The following is a 19,059-nucleotide window of genomic DNA, read 5'->3' as shown; positions in this document are numbered from 1 at the left end:
TTTTTTCAAATAGTTATACATTATAAAACTATTTGAAATTTAACATGTTTTTGTTTTTAAGTTTATTTTTGAGACAAAAGTGTTTTTTCATTGTTAAGAAATTAAAATGATATTGTAGTGTGCAATTGCAGTGGTAGGCTTTTATTATTGCTCCTTTCTTTGTGTCCGTTGTGAGTGAAGGATTTTCTGAAAAACTAAAACTCAGATATCAATATTCTTGATATCTGTTTACCTTAAAAGTCATATGACAAAGTTCAATGTAATTTGCTCTTTCAAATCAATGGTTTATCCTGAACGTCATTTCACAGTAGCGTAGATATTTTTTCAGAACTTGAGATTATCACTGCATAGATCTGAAATGTTTGTGTGTGCCTTGCTGTGTCCCTTGCCATACTTCTGTACTTGTTAATAGTCTCCCATGTTACATGTTTATGTGTCCTTGGTTATCCGACTATCATGTTGTAGCATGTGACACTGGAGCTGCTTTTCTAATGTGGGCCAGACTCTCTGCTTTATTGTTGCTGGAGAGTACACACAATGGGAACCTTAAGTGACTGTTTAAATCATAGATCATCCTAAGCTTCCATGGGTTGTTTCATCCCAGAATCTTCACCCGTACTGAATATTACTTCTCTTCTTATAACCATCTGAGAGTGTTATGGATACTTTGCTATTTTTTCTAATAGTCTCCCAACCTAACATTTATTTTTGTGAATGGTCATAATCAAGGTATAGCTTCTGAAAATGGCAATTGAGCTAGAATTATGAGAAGCAGAATTGAATATATTCTGTTAAAATATGGCCTAATGAAAAATTTCTGCTGACATCAGCTGAATGACAAAGTAATTCTTAAAAATAATCCAGAACATTCAAACATATAAAAAAAATATGATGAGACTTTGGCTTATGCCTTTAAGAAAAAAAGTGAAAATATTGATGTTTACTTTAGGCAAAAAATAATTATTGCTACTATATATCTAAATAAAAGCAAGGAGTTAGGTTGTAACTTTTGCTCAGAGTCTCTCTTTTCTCTCTTCTAGTGCTCATCTTAGAAAATGCTCTTAAGGTTTCCTGCTGCCCCAGAGAAATTAAAATAAAGTATCCCATAGATGTATTCAAATCTCTAATGCTTTAGAGTCTTGATTGATGAAGTAGCTCCTGTAACTTGAACATTCGAGCAAAATGCTTGCCAGATGAACCCCAAGTGTGTATATTGAGAAAGACTTGGAAAGAAAATTTAATTTGCCTGTAGAGTTCTGAAGACTCCTTGTACTAAGGTTTGTGATCTTTCGATGAGCACATCTCTTTCTCAACTTCCTAGTCAAATAGAGTCGCCGACTTGCTCACAGCAGTAGAGTGTAGCCCACTCCATCTCTATCCCTCCTAACTAGGAAAGCCTCTGTCTTTCCTTACAGAGTCCTAAACCTAATCTCACCTCTTACAAGTGACCACTGTATGTTTCCCGCAATGGGCTACTATTGTTAAGTGTCTCCTGTTTCATGTGTGGCATTCAGAAGGGTTTCACTTTGTTGCCTGTGTTGTGTGTGTGATTGTTCTCTATGTCCCTCACATTGTCCACTCCACACACATGGTTGGATGAGAAAAGGAATGACACAGTCCACAGCAAGACAAAGCCTGCCCTTCAGTCCCACTCCAGGGAGACCAGGATGCTCTAGCCTCTAATTGCACATTCCTTATTTTGGTGAATACAACAAAAGCTAGTGCTTGCCAATTTTTTTTTTTATTGAGTGTGCTAGCTGCATATTTACCTCACAGGATGTTCAGTGCTTGAGAAAGTTAATCAGCACCAAAGATAGAGCTTCTAGATGCTGTTTGAAATTCATCTTATAAATCAGTACTAGCATCCACTTGTCATTCTGTACTGTTAAAGACCTACCTTGATGAACTTTCTAAAAGTAGTTCAGTTCTCTTCAAAGAAAATTATTTTAATTTTCAGAATAATTCATCAGGATTTATAAAGCTAACATTATACTAAGGTCATTAGAACAAAGGACACAGGCATAGACTCAATTTTTTAATCCCTGTGAAGTATTCTCAGAGCATAGCTAAGTTACACGATTTGTGTTGTCATAAGAACTTGGCAATATATTTATATAACATTTGAGGTTTTGTTCGTGTGACTAAAAATAATACTCTTTGAAGATGCAAAATGGAATTCTATTGAGCAATGTTTGTAAGATTGTCTTAAACACACACACACACACACACACATACACACACACACACACATACATACACACACACACCCATTTCATTTGAGGAAGATGAAGTTCACGAAGGTGGTCCTCTCCCAATAAGATTTCAAGGCACGTTTCATCATCTATTTTCTCTCTTATTTTGAAAGTCAGGCACTGAATGAGTCACCTTGGAGAAATGGAAGCAATTTATTAATTTGTCATTTGCCGGGGATGAAATTGTCTGGAAGAATAAAAGGGAGTATACCAGACATGCTTTCCCTTTCTTTAAAGCTGGTGATGTCTTTGACCACGTTAGGGTCCCCTTGGTTGGTTGGTTGGTTGGGGAGGAGCGGGTGTGAGCTTCCAGAGTGTCTTTACTCAGGTTTCAGTGGGGCTTCCCTCCCGTGCCTCTGCAGGAGACAGCTCATCTGCTTAATCCTTATGTTTTAGGCAACCTTTCTTAATATGCAGACAGGGCTCTAAGGCTCAGCTGGATTTTGACTCTGGGAATGAATTGATGGGGCTCTTTGATCTTAGCTGTGTAGCGCATCTGTTTCATCTCTCTTCTTAATGCAGTCTTCCAAACTTCAATACTAGCTGGTGTTCCATGAATAAATCCATAATTATAAAGCAAAAACAAACAAACAAACAAACAAACATTGCCACTTAAAACTCAGACAAAAACCCCATTTCCCCCTTTGTGTCATGGTGAGTTTTCTTGGAAAAAAAAAAAAAAAAAAAAGCAATGTAATTCACTACTCTGGACAAGACTACCAGATTTGAGAGTATTTAGGTACCAACTGGTATGTATGTATTGGATGGAGTAAGGTCCCATGCAAAGAAAATCACAATCATCAGTCTTTGCAATTTTGTAAGTTGGTATAATAGCATTAAAGCTTATTAATCGACCACATTGTAGGGGAAAAAAACCAAAGCCTACTTCAAGATTTTACCAAAAAATATGAAGATCAAAAGATACTTCCCCCTTTTTTTATTTTTATTTTTAAAAATGTTTTACTCCCCCTTTTTATGAGAATGGGGAAACCTGGGGTACACAGAAGATCATTTGAATCAGAACAAATGATCCAAAGAAATCTCAGTTTCAGGATAGGATGCTAATATCTCATTGTTTTCCAAATTAGATATTTAAAGTGAAATGTGTATGTTCTGGTGTGAAGTGGGAGTAGAGACATATTAAGGAATGTTGCGAAATAATAAAGGTTTTTGTTTTGGTCATGTCCCTGAAAACACAGATGATGACTAGCAGAACTCTAAGGTGTCAACTTTTATGTGAATTAACTTTGATATTAATCTAGCCTTTTAGAGACTTGTATTATTTTTACTTTTAATCCTCGTGGAGCTTCATTTTTCTTTAAGTATTCCATGATCTTGTGATGATAATGTCATGTTGAAGCTGTCAGAATAATTCCAGCTGAGCAAAGAATTGATGTCTCCTAAAAGCCAGAGGCCTTTGAGCGTTATGCAAATGTCTCCCAGAGAGGAAAATGGTGATGTGGTTGGCCACTCTGTCTGCTCTGTTTAACGGCAGAATTTATCTCAACATATGTGAATGAAACGTACTAATAACTCTTAGCGAATATACATCTTCCTTAGAAACACTAGACGATAAAACAAAACTCATAAAGAATTTGATTCATGCCCGTGATTACAATACTGTCTTTTTTTTTTTTTTTTTTTTTTTCCTTTTTTTTTTTTTTTATTAATTTATTCTTGTTACATCTCAATGTTTATCCCATCCCTTGTATCCTCCCATTCCTCCCCCCCCCCCATTTTCCCATTATTCCCCTCCCCTATGACTGTTCCTGAGGGGGATTACGTCCCCCTATATATTCTCATAGGGTATCAAGTCTCTTCTTGGCTACTTGCTGTCCTTCCTCTGAGTGCCACCAGGTCTCCCCCTCCAGGGGATATGGTCAAATGTGAGGCACCAGAGTATGTGAGAAAGTCGTATCACACTCTCCACTCAACTGTGGAGAATATTCTGACCATTGGCTAGATCTGGGAAGGGGTTTAAAGTTTACCTCCTGTATTGTCCTTGGCTGGTGCCTTAGTTTGAGCGGGACCCCTGGGCCCAAATCTGCCTATCATATTGTTCTACTTGTAGATTTCTAGGACCCTCTGGATCCTTTTATTTTGCTGTTCTCCCATGCGTCACTCATTTAGAGTCCCAATAGGATGCCTTCCCCTCTGTCCCAGTTTCCTGGTAAGTGGAGGCTTTATAGCTCTCTCAGCTGTGGTCTACCCTCAAGCTCCTGTTAAATCGCCAACTCTGAACACAGATTTGCAAGGCTATTTTCAGTTCTCTTATGGAGTCTTAGGATAACTCTGCAGGAAGGAGATGTGAAAGGTCACCCAATCTTTCTGTAGGCACAACTGCTCAGAGATGCACCGAAGACAGCTTCACTCTATCTACTAGGTCCGTCTTGCTGCCCACTGAGACACAGTTTTATTTATTCAGCCAATTAATGCTTCACCTGGAGAGGAAGGATCTGGGCCTCGGTCAAGCACAGACCTGTGGTTTCAGTGTTTTGCACAGTTTCCTACACTTTTTCTTGCTTGGTTTGATAACTCACACACCCGATTTCTACACTTTTCAAATGGTGAGAAGACATGTCCATACCCTAGCCTATAACGATTCCCAGCTGTTTGAACTTCTTAAAGGCTTTCTTTTGGCCTCCCCCACATGAAATTGGTCAAGACAGATTAAGTCACTGGGGATTGTGTGTGTGTGTGTGTGTGTGTGTGTGTGTGTGTGTGTGTGTGTGTGTGTGTGATGTTTTTTTGAATATATGGTCTTGAAAGCATGGAATAATGGCTGTTCAGACTATTGATGTAACATTTAGGGAAATAGAACTTCCTACCTTAGAATTTGTATTAAAAAATGATAAAGTATCCTATGTAGGCCCATGTGCTTATTCATGTCTGACCTACTTCATGCCTCGTTTGCTTTCTTATTCGTTCCTAGTAGTAACTGAGCAGTGAAAATTGCCTTCATCACTCTAAGCCTCCCAATGTTTGCATTTATCTCCAGGAAAAGGTACTAGGGAAAACATCTTTATCAAATTTGTTGATGAAGAGATGGTTTCTCCCGAAGGACTGACACCAGGGTGCCCTTGTATAGACTCCTTTCGGTCCTGTGGCTGTCACATTGTAATGTCACTCTTTGGATATCTTTTGTAGTGATTAACTTTCAGAGGAACAGGTTCAGGTCCCAGAGTTGGCCAAGTGCTTGTCATTTTTAAGACCACAAATATGAATAACCAGTTAAAATGTCATGGTGACTCTGGGAAGATGACTCACTTGGTAAAGTACCCGCGACACACCCACGAGAGCTGGAAATCAGGTCCCAGCACCCACGCACATGTCTGGTGGATGTGAAGGCCTGCCTGTATTCCCAGTGGGCCGAGTTCATATCCCAGCACTCCTTCTGATGGTGCCAGTATTTCCAGTGCTCAGAAGGGAATCCCCAAAGCAAACTAGCTGCATAGAGTAGCTGGCATGGTGAACTCTGAACTCAAATGATAGATCTTGTCTTAATATACAAGGTCGAGAAACCAAGCAAGGTCCCTGAACTCAATCTGTCCTCTATACACATGCAATACCTGCCCCCCCCCATGAACACACATACACACACAGACAAACACACACACACACAGACACACATACACATATGGAAACAGAAGTCCTGAACTCCACTAAATAACTTAAAGTAAGTAATAAAAAGATTACACATATCAGAATGCACTGTTTATATGAAGCAAAGTATTGCTTCATGGGTACAATTTTCTACAAATATATTTTGAGTCTATGTTACTCTTGCTAGTATTATAAATGCTTTCTTATAGATTTCAGCAGGGGAAATCCTGAAAAGGGAAACAAAATCAAAATCAAACTATATGCCTTCTTGCAAGATTGTATCCTAATGCTAGACTGTGAAATTTAGAGTATTATTTCAACCATTCTCTTTTTTTTTTTTTTTTGTTCTAAATTTATTAAGAATTTTGTGAATTTTTTTTCTGCAATGATAATTAGCACATGTCAAAGTTATACCACATTCATTACACTGATGAATTTTTTTATTAATTTATTCTTGTTACATCTCAATGGTTATCCCATCCCTTGTATCCTCCCATTCTTCCCTCCCCTCCCCCATTTCTCATTATTCCTCTCCCCTATGACTGTTCCTGAGGGGGATTACCTCCCCCTGTATATGCTCATAGGGTATCAAGTCTCTTCTTGGCAACCTGCTGTCCTTCCTCTGAGTGCCACCAGGTCTCCCCCTCCAGGGGAGGATGGTGGCAATGTTGCTGCTACTGTTGCCAAGACAACCCATTAGTTATCAAGTACCCTCAGGTATTGACCACATCATCTCGCCTGTGAACTAATGCGTTTAGCAATGGCCTTTCTCCTTTAAGCCCTGTAGATATTTTACGATGAGACAATTGAAGCAATGGGCTACCCAAGACCATAGCTTCTTACCAATCTGGGTCTTCCAATGGTTAGAACCAGCTATGCCCAAGGCAGTTGAATTGGTAGTTGTACCTTTAAAAATTAAGAAACACATTTTTCCTTTGAATGGTGGAAAATGTGACCCTTGATGTATTCTTAGGTGAGTACCAGGGGACCTTGAGATGATATTTGCAATGAACGTTATATTGGCATATTTGCATATTTGGGAAACCAAGGGATGCCTTGGGTTTTAAGTGCATGCCAAGATTTGAAGTTACCCGTTCACACTTTATTGAAAACCTAGAACATGTGTTATGTGTCATTTGTCTCACCAGAAGCCCTAAGCTCTTTATTCTTCTGGCATCTAGATGTTCTAATGTCTCTCTCTGACAGCAAACATTTGTATGTTTGTACACAAGAAGAGAGCTCCTTACTTGATATGATTCTAGAATTGGATAGAATATGGGAATATAGTTTGAATCCCTCACTCTGAATTAAATCTTGTCTAAGAAAGGCATTCTTGGAGAGAGGACATGATGCAGGCATGTAAACATTTTGACATTTAGTAGATGAAGGAAACCAAGCCATGCAACAAGTGGCATTGACAGTAGTGTTGAAACGAGGGTTGGAAGCAAGAGGCAGTGAGGTGGTTATGGCACAAGTGGACATAAAATGCTCTGTGCCCTGCTCTTCACTCAGGCACTCCTCATTCAAACTCTGAATACCATTCATAGTTATGGGAATGGAAATTTCTAGAACAATTTATATAGAAATTGAAATGAATTCCCATTCAAGCAAGAACAATGGCCTTTCTTTACAATTTTTTACATGTTAATATTTTTTAAACTACACATATGTGTGTATGCAGCTATAATATATCACAAAATGTATACGTATGTATCTCTATCTATGTCTCTACCTATATCTTCTATCTATATCTGAAATTTGTACATCTGGAAAGTATATACACACTGTGAAAAGTAATTCTTTCTGTTCCAAGACTTTCCCTTTTCAGGCATCCATCCTAAACAATTCCTGGCATAATTTTAACAGCTAGTCTCCCAATATATAAATTAAATACAATAGTCTTATACAATAAAATGGCACACAGCATGCGTGGCTCTGTGCCATTCTTTGCTTTAAAGTGCATCATGTAAAGAGCGTCATCTCAGAATGTCTTAATTTGTTTTAGTAGCCGCATGCCGTCATTATAGGTACATCTTCTTTTCTTACAGGCAGTGCTGCATCTAGGCTCTTCCCATGTATCACCAATCACATGTGAACATATGTAGACTGATCTCATGTGTTACATGTACACCTGCCATATATATCCACTGTGTCTGCATATTCCCAGGTTTTCACTTTAAAGGTCCTTATTTGTTTTGACTGAAATGAGTTAAGCAACAGCAAATTACTAGCCAATTAGCCTGGAAGGCAGAGCAATAGTAATTGGCTACATCATTTACTATGTTGTACTTTGTAATTACACCTTTCATTCTTACTTCTCATTGAATTAGATATTATCACTTGTATTATTGTTGGTATTAATCAATGGAGAAAGACAGCCTCTGAGTCGATTCAGGAAGCTTCACCCTGGGTCCTTTGCAGCTCTTGAAATACAGAGTTTGATTCCCAGTGATTCTGTTGGTGCTGTGTTAGTGATGGGGCATCTATTGGATACCAACTGTATGCTAAGCAGCTGGCATGTGCAACCTCTGTCATAGTATTACAGTATGTCGTTGTTGACTAAGTCCTAATGAGGTTTAACGTTCCCAAAGTCTCAGAGGTGATAACTTAAGATCTAAGAATGGCAAGAAGACAGGACCTCAGACCCCTGAGGAGGGAATTCCAGGCATTAACTTATATGCTTAATGTTCTGAAAGGCAACATATGTATGTGTGTGTGTATTTGTGTGTGTGTTTTCACTGAAATTCAGTCAAAGCCTATATATATATATATATATATGTATGTGTGTGTATACACATAGATATGTAGTGTGTGTGTGTATGTGTGTGTGTGTGTGTGTGTGTGTGTGTGTGTGAGTGAGTGATATGATTAAGCATATAAAAGCCATCAGAGAGCTAAATAGAAAGAACTGTCCCAGGAGCCAATGGGAGAGGATTCAGGGCATACCAGCAAGAACATATACAGTTGAGTCACGCTGTGTAGACCCCAAAGGGTCCCAGGAGAGTATCTTTAAATGGAGAGTGATTCATTCTCTCTGACTGCTTCGACCTCTAGAAGAATCCCACGTCCCTGTGCCATGTTTATATAACAACAACAGCCCCCATCATGATGAGGGATACCAGATGGCTCTGCTCTGAGTTTGGACTTTGTGGCCACGGGGAGCAGGGATCAGCAAGTGTCAGACGAGGCGACGCGAATGCCAAGCAGAACAGGAGCATGTGGCTTCTCTAGGCCATTCTCCATGTCATGTCCTGTCCGTGGTGTAACGGCCATGTTTCCTCTATGTTGTGTCTGTGGTGTAACGCCATGTTTCCTCTATGTCGTGTCCGTGGTGTAACGGTCATGTTTCTTCTATGTCGTGTCCGTGGTGTAACGGCCATGTTTCCTCTATGTCGTGTCCGTGGTGTAACGGCCATGTTTCCTCTATGTCGTGTCCGTGGTGTAATGGCCATGTTTCCTCTAGGCTGTGTCCGTGGTGAAGGCAGCCATGATGAATTCAACCCTTTACAGCCTTCTTAATGGGACCTGTGTCCCTGATAATCTTGTATATTTTGGGGCTGTTATTAGTATTTTTACTGTAGAACATTTTTTGTTTCATTTTGCAAGTTTTGCGATCTCAGTCATATCTGTGCATGGTGTTTTGGGTTGAAAATTCCATATTTCCCTTGTTTTAAAATACCTCACTTAGCTTTATAGGGATGGATAGAAAACTCAAAATCACGTAAGAATGATTTATATGGTGATTATAAGAGTAATAATAAGGCACAGAATGAAAATTGGAACACGTGCAACAGATTTTACATGTGACCATCTGCTTGAACACCAAAGTCCTACCATAGAGTCAAGCTGATTGCCCTGCCATTGAGGATGAGCAGTTGCCGTGGTGAGAGGCAGTCCTTCCTCACGCTCTGTAACATGCTTGGTGCTCCGCATCTGCCAGTCTTGTGCCTGTGAATTCAACTACTCACGGGTTGAGATATTCAGAGACAGAGCAGTGCTGTCAGAACTAGAAACCTGAAAATATTTCATAGGGCACCTGCAGTGTATTAATTATCTTAAGTATAACTCAGAGTCTAGAGTAGAGGGTGGTATGGGGTATACGTAAACATGAACGTGACCAGTGTGGCTCTTGGAGCGCCCCCTCCCCTGCACCATGAATGATGAGGAGTGGCTGAGGGAGGCTCTGGTTCCCGAGAGGCATTGTTCCTTCTAGAAAATCAGTTTTCATCCTAAAATGTCAATTTCCTCAGTCTTCCTCATAGACACATCATGAATCTCCATGAGCAAATGCCAACATTCATTTGTTAATTTCTTTCTTTGGGGACATAAAATTCATTCCATTTCTTATAGGTCCTACAGCAGTGAAAAATACTTGCGTGTAGCATTTTTTATTCTCTTTAAATTTTCTAAGAGGAAAAAAATCATGTTCTCAGGCTGAGTTAAGGTCTTTTAGACAAATTGTGACTCCCTGAGTTCAAATCATTTCATGGGAGAATTGTTGAAACACTTGGCTTTGTTTTTGAAAGTGGCTATTTTAACTCCTCCTGTTTTTGAATTGTCTTTTCATCATTTAAAAAAATCTTTAAACTTATTTTTAAAAACATTTTTAAATAAATATAAATTTAAAAATAAATTAATGCATGTTCATCAGTACAGGACCTGAAGAGTGAACTTCTTCTGCATTATTAAGGTGATGCGCATAGGCTAAGTAGCCACTCTGTATCAGCGTATGTGATTGGAGTATGTACTATGTGTTAGGACCTCAAGGAGCTGCCAGGGCTGTACTAGGCAACAGGACAGTGGGAGCCCACTTCCAAAAGAAGCATTGTGGAAGTGGCTCTCAAAGCTTCTCGCCTTGAAACTGAGCCTCAACAAACCCCCAACCTCTGACATCGCCAACATCTTTGTTCTTTTGCCTCTTATGATTCATTTCTTTTAAAATGCCAGCCTCAAGAGATCAAGGCTAAAGATTATAGTACTCTCAAGAAAAAACCTAGATCAACATAGGCATGAATATATAAATACATTTCAAATGTTCCCGAGTCCTTACTATCTAATTCTGATGGGATTTTAGAACTCCCCCTCCGCCCCCCCCCCCCGCAACCCCAAATGGATATATCTTTCTATTCCCATCGGATACTTTAAGTTATATTAAAAACATATGAGCTTATTGTCTTAGGCTTGTAGACTAAATAAACCAAATGTAGAGACTTTGAATCTTGTCATGGTGATGTCCTCATGAGCAAAGAGAACGGGCTGAGATGACTTCATGTCAGAACATAGCTTCCATGGGGTTGGTCTCAGGCTACCCAGCTATGAAGCCAGATGCCCCCACCCCTGACTCTGCTCTTAGACACGTTCCAAAGGCAGAATGGGGTAGGAAAGGAGAACAGAAGGGCATCTGAAAAGGGAAACTCTGATGGGTGCTTTTTAATCCATCTAAATGTGTATCATCCTGTAGCCTTAGCACCGGGGCTGAGGAGGGTCCCTCCTTCTATTATAACTTTGCACCCAGCTTGTTGTCTGAACTCAAAACCCTCGGAACTACATGTCCGAGATCCGAACATGTTCTTGGTCTCAAATCAATCTTGTCAGTCCTCGGAAAGCAATGCAAGATAATAAGTCGTGTTCACCTGATTGCTTTCCTGCGCTGAGACGGCTAGTGACGCGTGTCTCCCTGATAACCAGGGAGTCTCAGATCTGAGGCAGGGATAAAGGGGAGCTTGGGAGCTCGCTGAATCTAAATTTGACAGCCGGCAGCTGAGGGAAGGGTCAGCAGGGATACAGACTGTGAGAAGGGAACAAAATTTATCTGCCCTGGTTGCAATGATTAGATGTCTCTTTGTCTGGCTTCCTTACAGCGGGGTGACTGATTGTCCCTGCCAGCCGGCTAATATCGTAATTAACAAAGTTGCTACCACATCTGCAAAGTTTAATCGAAAAATTTACCAGCGGTATGATGGCATTGTCACCAAGATCACAAGGGACTCGGAGTTGGACTTCTGCTCCAGGTGGAACGGCAAGGCTCTATAGCTGAGATGAGGAATTGTGAACTTGTTCAGCCAAAGGTATGTTTCCTTTATATTTCTATATCCAGGGCTGTCTTATTAAGATTTTTATATGGTAGGTCAGTGGGCCTCTTCCTGTTTCATGGCTGAAATGATTTATTAAAAGATCCATATGGGGTGTGGTTTTTTTTTTTGATCATTTATATGACGTTCTCTAAAAGCTTTAGGATTTTATATTTCAAAAATCTGAAAATTCAAACCTATAATTAATTAGCTTTTGATACCGAGGATGGGTTATAGAGTGATATTTTGCCTTTGCTATCTAGCTAAAAAAAATTTTTTTATCATTTTCAATGTAACTAGTTTGTAACAATTATCAATCAAATATTTACACTGTGGAACACTGTAGGATTTTGCTTAGCCATATAAAAGCCATTGCTTTTACCTTCTTTTATGTGTCAACCCAGTTAGAAAAGGGACAGAAGGGCAAGCGCTGCCACAGAGCGTGGGGAGTCTATCCTAGTTTGATGAAGGAGAGAGGTGGGCTTTGTGCTTCACACAGCACACATGAAGTGAGTGGTGCCCGCCCCCCCCCACCCCCCACTCTCGGAACAGTCCCCCCGACACATTGGGCTAACTCTCCACCGTCAGTCAAATCCTTGATTGTCCTACCTGCAATTTTTTTTTTCCCCACTGTGATTTTTCTTGGCTTGATTGAGTATTCAAGCTCTGGGGTGTTTCTCGAACTATAGCCTTCACATATTGTTAATTAATGAGTGTGAGTATTGATGAAGAGAGCCATGTGCCTGTGTGGATGTGCCTGCGCGCGTTGTCTGAGTACAAAAGACGGAGGGGGGAAGGGTCTCAAGGCTATGCAAACGGCAAGTTTGAGTTATTTATGCCGTGTCACACCACCAACGTAACGTCCCGGTGACTGCTATGCAATAGAGTGGGGGGGGGGGTGTACATTAAGGCTTTTTTACTTTCCCTTAATCCAGGCCATTTTATCATGATGAGAACCAGTACTTTGGCTTTTGCCTATCGCTGTTGTCTTTTGTCTGAATAGCAATTTGTAAACCATACGACACTTTTTAAAAACGGATACGCAGCGTATGTATGTGTTTTAAACGTGCCCATTTCAACTTTCTCATGATTTGATCCCTAACCTTAAAAGGCATTATGCTCTCAATACACAGGTTTGAAACTGTGATAATCAAATATTACATTACCAGAATACGAAATGAATCACCCCATAGAATTATGAGTTTTGAGATATTTAAGTGTGCAGATAACTTTAAGCACTGTTTATCAAAATTGTGATATGAGTTGACTTACGCTTTCTCAAGTCTTCACTAAAGCTTAATGAATCTGATCCGAAAAGCTAAAAGTGAAGATTTTGACTGTTTTGTTATATTCTGAGGATTGTTTTCATAGTATAATGTATCATAGCAGAGATCCTTTTATTCTTTAAATACGAATCCTTTTCCCTTGGATTTGCCACACAACAGACAAGCCACTCGCTATATGTTTCAACACACAGTTAGGTACTGAGCTAGTGAATTTAAGAATTCTGTTCGTCTTCAAATATGGTTCACACGTACTTCCTCCGAGTCCATAGTGCTGCTTCCTAAAAAACTTCATCAGCAGAACCTAACAGATGATTAGCACAGTCCGAGAAAATGTGGAAAATTAAGTCCCCATGACCACACTGTTTTACGTGTGTGCTGTTTTAATGGAAACACCACTGTGTGTACTTGAGATTTGACAGAGTAACAAGAGCTCTAAGGAGTGGCAAATGGATCTAAAAGCTTAGAAAGGGGTAGAGAGGTCATTCTCAGCTGATAGCCTTGTTTTGTGGTTGTTTAAAAAAAAAAATAAGATTTTTCTCTTAATATGTAGAAAAGAACTTTGGTCAGAGTTCCAAGAGGATTTAATATGTTTTCATTGAATATGGTAATGTTAAGGGACGATTAGATTAGTGAGACATAGTGAGTAAAATGTGTTCTTTCCCATGGATATGGGAGCATAATAAATGTCCTGCAGGTGATTGGGCCCATAGCAATTTTACTGAAGATTAAAGTTTGACTGACCTTTGGTAGGGTGATTAACCTTTCTGAAATTAAAAGCTGCATCTGAATTAGTCTGTCTAATTTAAATGCAAACATCAAGCAGGCCCTGAGTCGTTAAAATAATAATAACAATAAAACCCTTGTATTTTAATTTTCTTTTTTTTTTGCATATCTCAATGATATGCTGCCTGGAAAGTGCCAGAGCCCTGGCAAGAGCATTGCTCAAGCAGAAAAATCTAGAAATAATGAATACATAATGAGGGAGCCACGGAGGGAAGGTCCCAAGTACTAGCTCTCTGCTGCATAACCTAAAAGCTTCTATCACACCCAAGGCATGAAGCATGAAGGCCAGCTCTATCCAGCTGAAAACAAATGCTCTCCATAGAGCCAGATCTCGGCCCTAAGCCCAAAGCAGCAATGAACCCTGCACAAACAGTGGTTCTTTAAAGCTTATGCCTTAAACCGCAACTTCTGATTAAGCAGTCCTGAAAGTTGAGTTTTGATGCCTGGAATTTTGTGCCCGTGGTCTCCTATAGACTATGGCTGTAGTCAGTATTTTTGCTGGGTCGAAAAGCATTACAGGCAAGGTAAACACCATCTCTTTGGAATTCCATGAAATGATTTTGTTTCATTTCCCTTTGGTAAGTTTTCTGGAAGCCTTTGTGAAAAAGTTTGCATATCCACAGTGCTTCAAAAACTATTTTGCTTCCCCAGACCACATTTTCTTATTACTAAGTCAGTGGATCTCTTTAGTGTTGGGTCCTTCCAAACAGTGAATGTATCCCCCTTTTATGTGTCTGTGAACTATTAAAATGGTAATGAAGGTTTCCTTCATCCAGTATACAATTCATTTCTCTCTCTTTTCATCAAAGAATCCACTCTGAATGTGTAAAGGTAGAAAAAATCCAAGGCATTATAGTATAAAATTAAGAAGCCCGAGGTGTTATCATTTATATTTGCACATGCTTTTCATGTGTGCACTTAACATCCTTCTTCTCAAAGACAGGCGTCCACAGTAGGCCTGGGAAGGAAGTCACAGAAGAAACTGAGACAAATCAACTGGCAGAATGACCCTGGTCTCCTGCTTCCAGAGACTTATAGAGCCTCAAGGCATAGATTAACAATATGTTTAACTAGAGTCTGTTTGCTGTGAGGATAATTTCCTATTTTTAATCATGAGGACAAAGACTGACCATAAATTATAGACAAATGTGTTGTCCTTTACTCTCTGATAAGATGCAGAATATCTGCCTTAGCTTTGGCACACTGAACTGTCAAAGGTTTCAACTTTTATTCTTTCTATGCTAATGCTTGTTTGCTTACTAAAGGAATTCTTATTTTTAAAAAACCCTCTGTTATTTAAGATCTACCCCCAATACACACTATTCACTCTTCAGACATAAATGCAATATTCTCCTTTGACTTCTTATGAGAATGAACCAATGTAGATTTATGTGAGACACTGTTGCAAGCATAACAGCATTCTGTGAGCATAAAATGCTAAGGGGCCAATGTAATGACACTGGCTTCCACTGTACTAGCACTAATAACCAGGAGTCTTTTCTCGTGTAAGAAAATCAGAGCTGAGATGGTGAAATGTGCATTTCTTTTTTTTTTTTTTTTTTTTTTTTTTTTTTTTTTTTTTTTTTTTTTTTTTATTTTTTATTTTTTTTTTTTTTTTTTATTAATTTTATTCTTGTTACAATCTCAATGTTATATCCCATCCCTTGTATCCTCCCATTCCTCCCCCCCCCCCATTTTCCCATTATTCCCTCCCCTATGACTGTTCCTGAAGGGGGATTACGTCCCCCTATATATTCTCATAGGGTATCAGTCTCTTCTTGGCTACTTGCTGTCCTTCCTCTGAGTGCCACCAGGTCCTCCCCCTCCAGGGGACATGGTCAAAATGTGAGGCACCAGAGTATGTGAGAAAGTCGTATCACACTCTCCACTCAACTGTGGAGAATATTCTGACCATTGGCTAGATCTGGGAAGGGGTTTAAAGTTTACCTCCTGTATTGTCCTTGGCTGGTGCTTAGTTTGAGCGGGACCCCTGGGCCCAAATCTGCCTATCATATTGTTCTACTTGTAGATTTCTAGGGACCCTCTGGATCCTTTTATTTTGCTGTTCTCCCATGCGTCTCTCATTTAGAGTCCCAATAGGATGCCTTCCCCTCTGTCCCAGTTTCCTGGTAAGTGAAGGCTTTCGTGGGACATGCCCCTTGGGCTAGTATGCAAGATATAAGTGAGTATATACCATTTGATTCTTTCTGCTTCTGGGTTAACTCACTCATTATGATCATTTCTAGCTCAATCCATTATCCACAAATTCGGGAATTCCTTGTTTCTAATAGCTGAGTAGTATTCCATAGTGTATATGTACCACAGTTTCTTTATCCACTCTTCTACTGAGGGACACTTAGGCTGTTTCCATGTTCTGGCTATTATGAATAAGGCTGCTATGAACATGGTTGAGCAAATTTTCTTGTTTGTGTGCTGGAGCATCTTCTGGGTATATTCCAAGGAGTGGAATAGCTGGGTCTTGAGGAAGCCCTATTCCCATTTTTCTGAGATAGCACCAGATAGATTTCCAAAGTGGCTGTACTAGTTGCATTCCCACCAGCAATGAGGAGTGTTCCTCTCTCCCCAACATCCTCGCCAGCATGTGGTGTCGCTTGAATTTTTGATCTTAGCCATTCTGATGGGTGTAAGATGGAATCTCAGAGTTGTTTTGATTGCATTTCCCTGATGACTAAGGAGGTTGAGCATTTCTTTAAGTGTTTTCTCAGCCATTTGAATACTCCTCTGTTGAGAATTCTCTGTTTAGTTCCAAGCCCCATTTCTCAATTGGGTTATTCGGTTTGGTGGTGTTTAATTTCTTGAGTTCTTTATATATTTTGGATATTAGACCTTTGTCAGATGTAGGGTTGGTGAAGATTTTTTCCAGTCTGTAGGCTGTCGCTTTGTTCTCTTGACAGTGTCTCCTGCCTTACAGAAGCTTCTCAGCCTCATGAGGTCCCATTTATTATGGTTGACATTAAGGCCTGGGCCGTTGGTGTTCTGTTCAGGAAGTTGTTCTCCTGTGCCAATATGTTCCAGGCTCTTTCCCACTTTTTCTTCTAAGTGAGTTAGTGTCTCTGGTTTTATGTTGAGTCCTTTAATCACTTGGATTTGAGTTTTGTGCAAGGTGACAAATATGGGGTCCAGTTTCATTTTTTTACACATAGACCTCCAGTAGACCAGCACCATTTGTTGAAGAGCTTCCTTTTTCCATTGAATGGATTTGGCTTCTTTGTCCAAAAATCAAGTGACATATGTGTGTGGATTCATATCTGGGTCTTCGATTCGATTCCACTGATCAACCAGCCTGTTGCTGTGCCAGTACCATGCTGTTTTAAGTACTATTGCTTTATAGTACAGTTTGAGATCAGGTATGGAGATTCCTCCGGAGCATCTTTTATTGTACAAGATTGTTTTTAGCTATTCTGGGTTTTTTGTTTTTCCATATGAAGTTCAGATTGAACTTTCAATGTCTTTAAAAAATTGTGGTAGTTATTTTGATAGGGATTGCATTGAATCTATAGATTGCTTTTGGTAGGATGGCCATTTTTACTATGTTAATTCTCCCGATCCATGAGCAAGGAAGATCACGCCATCTTCTCAGGTCATCTTCAATCTCTTTCTTCAGAGTTTTGAAATTTTTTTCATACAAGTCCTTCACTTGCTTAGTTAGGGTAACTCCTAGATATTTTATATTGCTTGTGGCTAATGTGAAGGGTGTGGTTTTCCTAATTTCTTCCTCTGCAAGCTTTCATTTGTGTATAGGAAGGCTACAGACTTTTTTGAGTTAATTTTGTATCCAGCCAATTTGCTGAAGGTGTTTATCAGCTTTAGGAGTTCTCTGGTGGAGTTTTGAGGGGCACTTATGTACACTATCATATCATCTGCAAAGAGGGATAATTTGACTTCCTCCTTTCCCATTTGGATCCCTTGATCTCCTTTGTTGTCTTATTGCTCTGGCTAGAACTTCGAGTACTATATTGAAGAGATATGGAGAGAGTGGGCAGCCTTGCTTGTTCCCGATTTGAGAGGATTTCCTTGAGTATCTCACCATTTACTTTGATTTTGGCTATTGGCTTGCTGTATATAGCCTTTATTATGTTGAGGAAAGTGCCTTGTATCCCCGATCTCTCTAAAACTTTAAACATGAATGGGTGTGAATTTTATCAAATGCTTTCTCTGCATCCAAGGAGATAATCATGTGGTTTTTTATTTTCAGTTTGTTTATATGATGGATTACATTGATGGATTTCCGTATATTAAACCATCCTCTGCATGCCTGGAATGAAGCCTACTTGGTCATGATGAATGATATCTTTGATGTGCTCCTGTATTCGTTTTGCAAGTATTTTATTTAGTATTTTTTGCATCTATGTTCATAAGAGAATTGGTCTGAAATTCTCTTTCTTTGTTGAGTCTTTGTGAGGTTTAGGTATCAATGAGACTATGGGCCTCATAGAATGAATTTGGTATTTTCCATCCATTTCTATCTTTTGGAGTAGCTTGAAGAGTATCGGTATTAGCTCGCCCTTAAAGGTCTGGTAGAATTCTGCACTGAAACCATCTGGCCCTGGGCTTTTTTTGGTTGGGAGACCATCGATGAGTGCTTCTATTTCTGTCGGGGAAATGGGACTATTTAACTTGTTTATCTGTTCTTCACTCAACTTTGGCAAGTGAACTTGATCAAGAAAATCGTCCATTTCCTTAGATTTTCAAATTTTGTGGCGTATATGCCTTCAAAGTAGGATCTTATGATTCTTTGAATTTCTTCAGTGTCTGTTGTTATGTCTCCCTTTTCATTTCTGATTTTGTTGATTTCAATACTGTCTCTCTGCCTTTTAGTTAGTTTGGCTAATGGTCTGTCTATCTTGTTGATTTTCTCAAAGAACCAGCTTTTGGTTTTGTTGATCTTTGGACTGTTTTCTTAGTTTCTAATTTGTTAATTTCAGCCCTGAGTTTGATAATTTCCAGGCGTCTACTCCTCTTGGGTGTTTCTGCTTCTTTTTTTTCTAGGGCTTCCAGTTGTGTTGTTAGATGCTTATGTGCGATGTTTCCAATTTCTTTTTA

General features: G+C 39.4%; 1 long non-coding RNA gene across 1 annotated transcript in view; it reads left to right on the top strand.

The window, feature by feature from the left end:
• The window catches only part of LOC127183686 (uncharacterized), a 64,167-nt gene that overhangs the window by 18,307 nt on the left and 26,801 nt on the right, over nt 1-19,059 (top strand). The window contains exon 3 of the long non-coding RNA XR_007830049.1: nt 11,717-11,923. This is a non-coding gene — a long non-coding RNA (uncharacterized LOC127183686). The remainder of the gene's footprint in view (nt 1-11,716; nt 11,924-19,059) is intronic.

Source organism: Acomys russatus, chromosome 31, assembly GCF_903995435.1.
Source record: "Acomys russatus chromosome 31, mAcoRus1.1, whole genome shotgun sequence".
NCBI classification, from domain to species: domain Eukaryota; kingdom Metazoa; phylum Chordata; class Mammalia; order Rodentia; family Muridae; genus Acomys; species Acomys russatus.
This window is presented reverse-complemented; position numbering and strand designations above follow the sequence as displayed.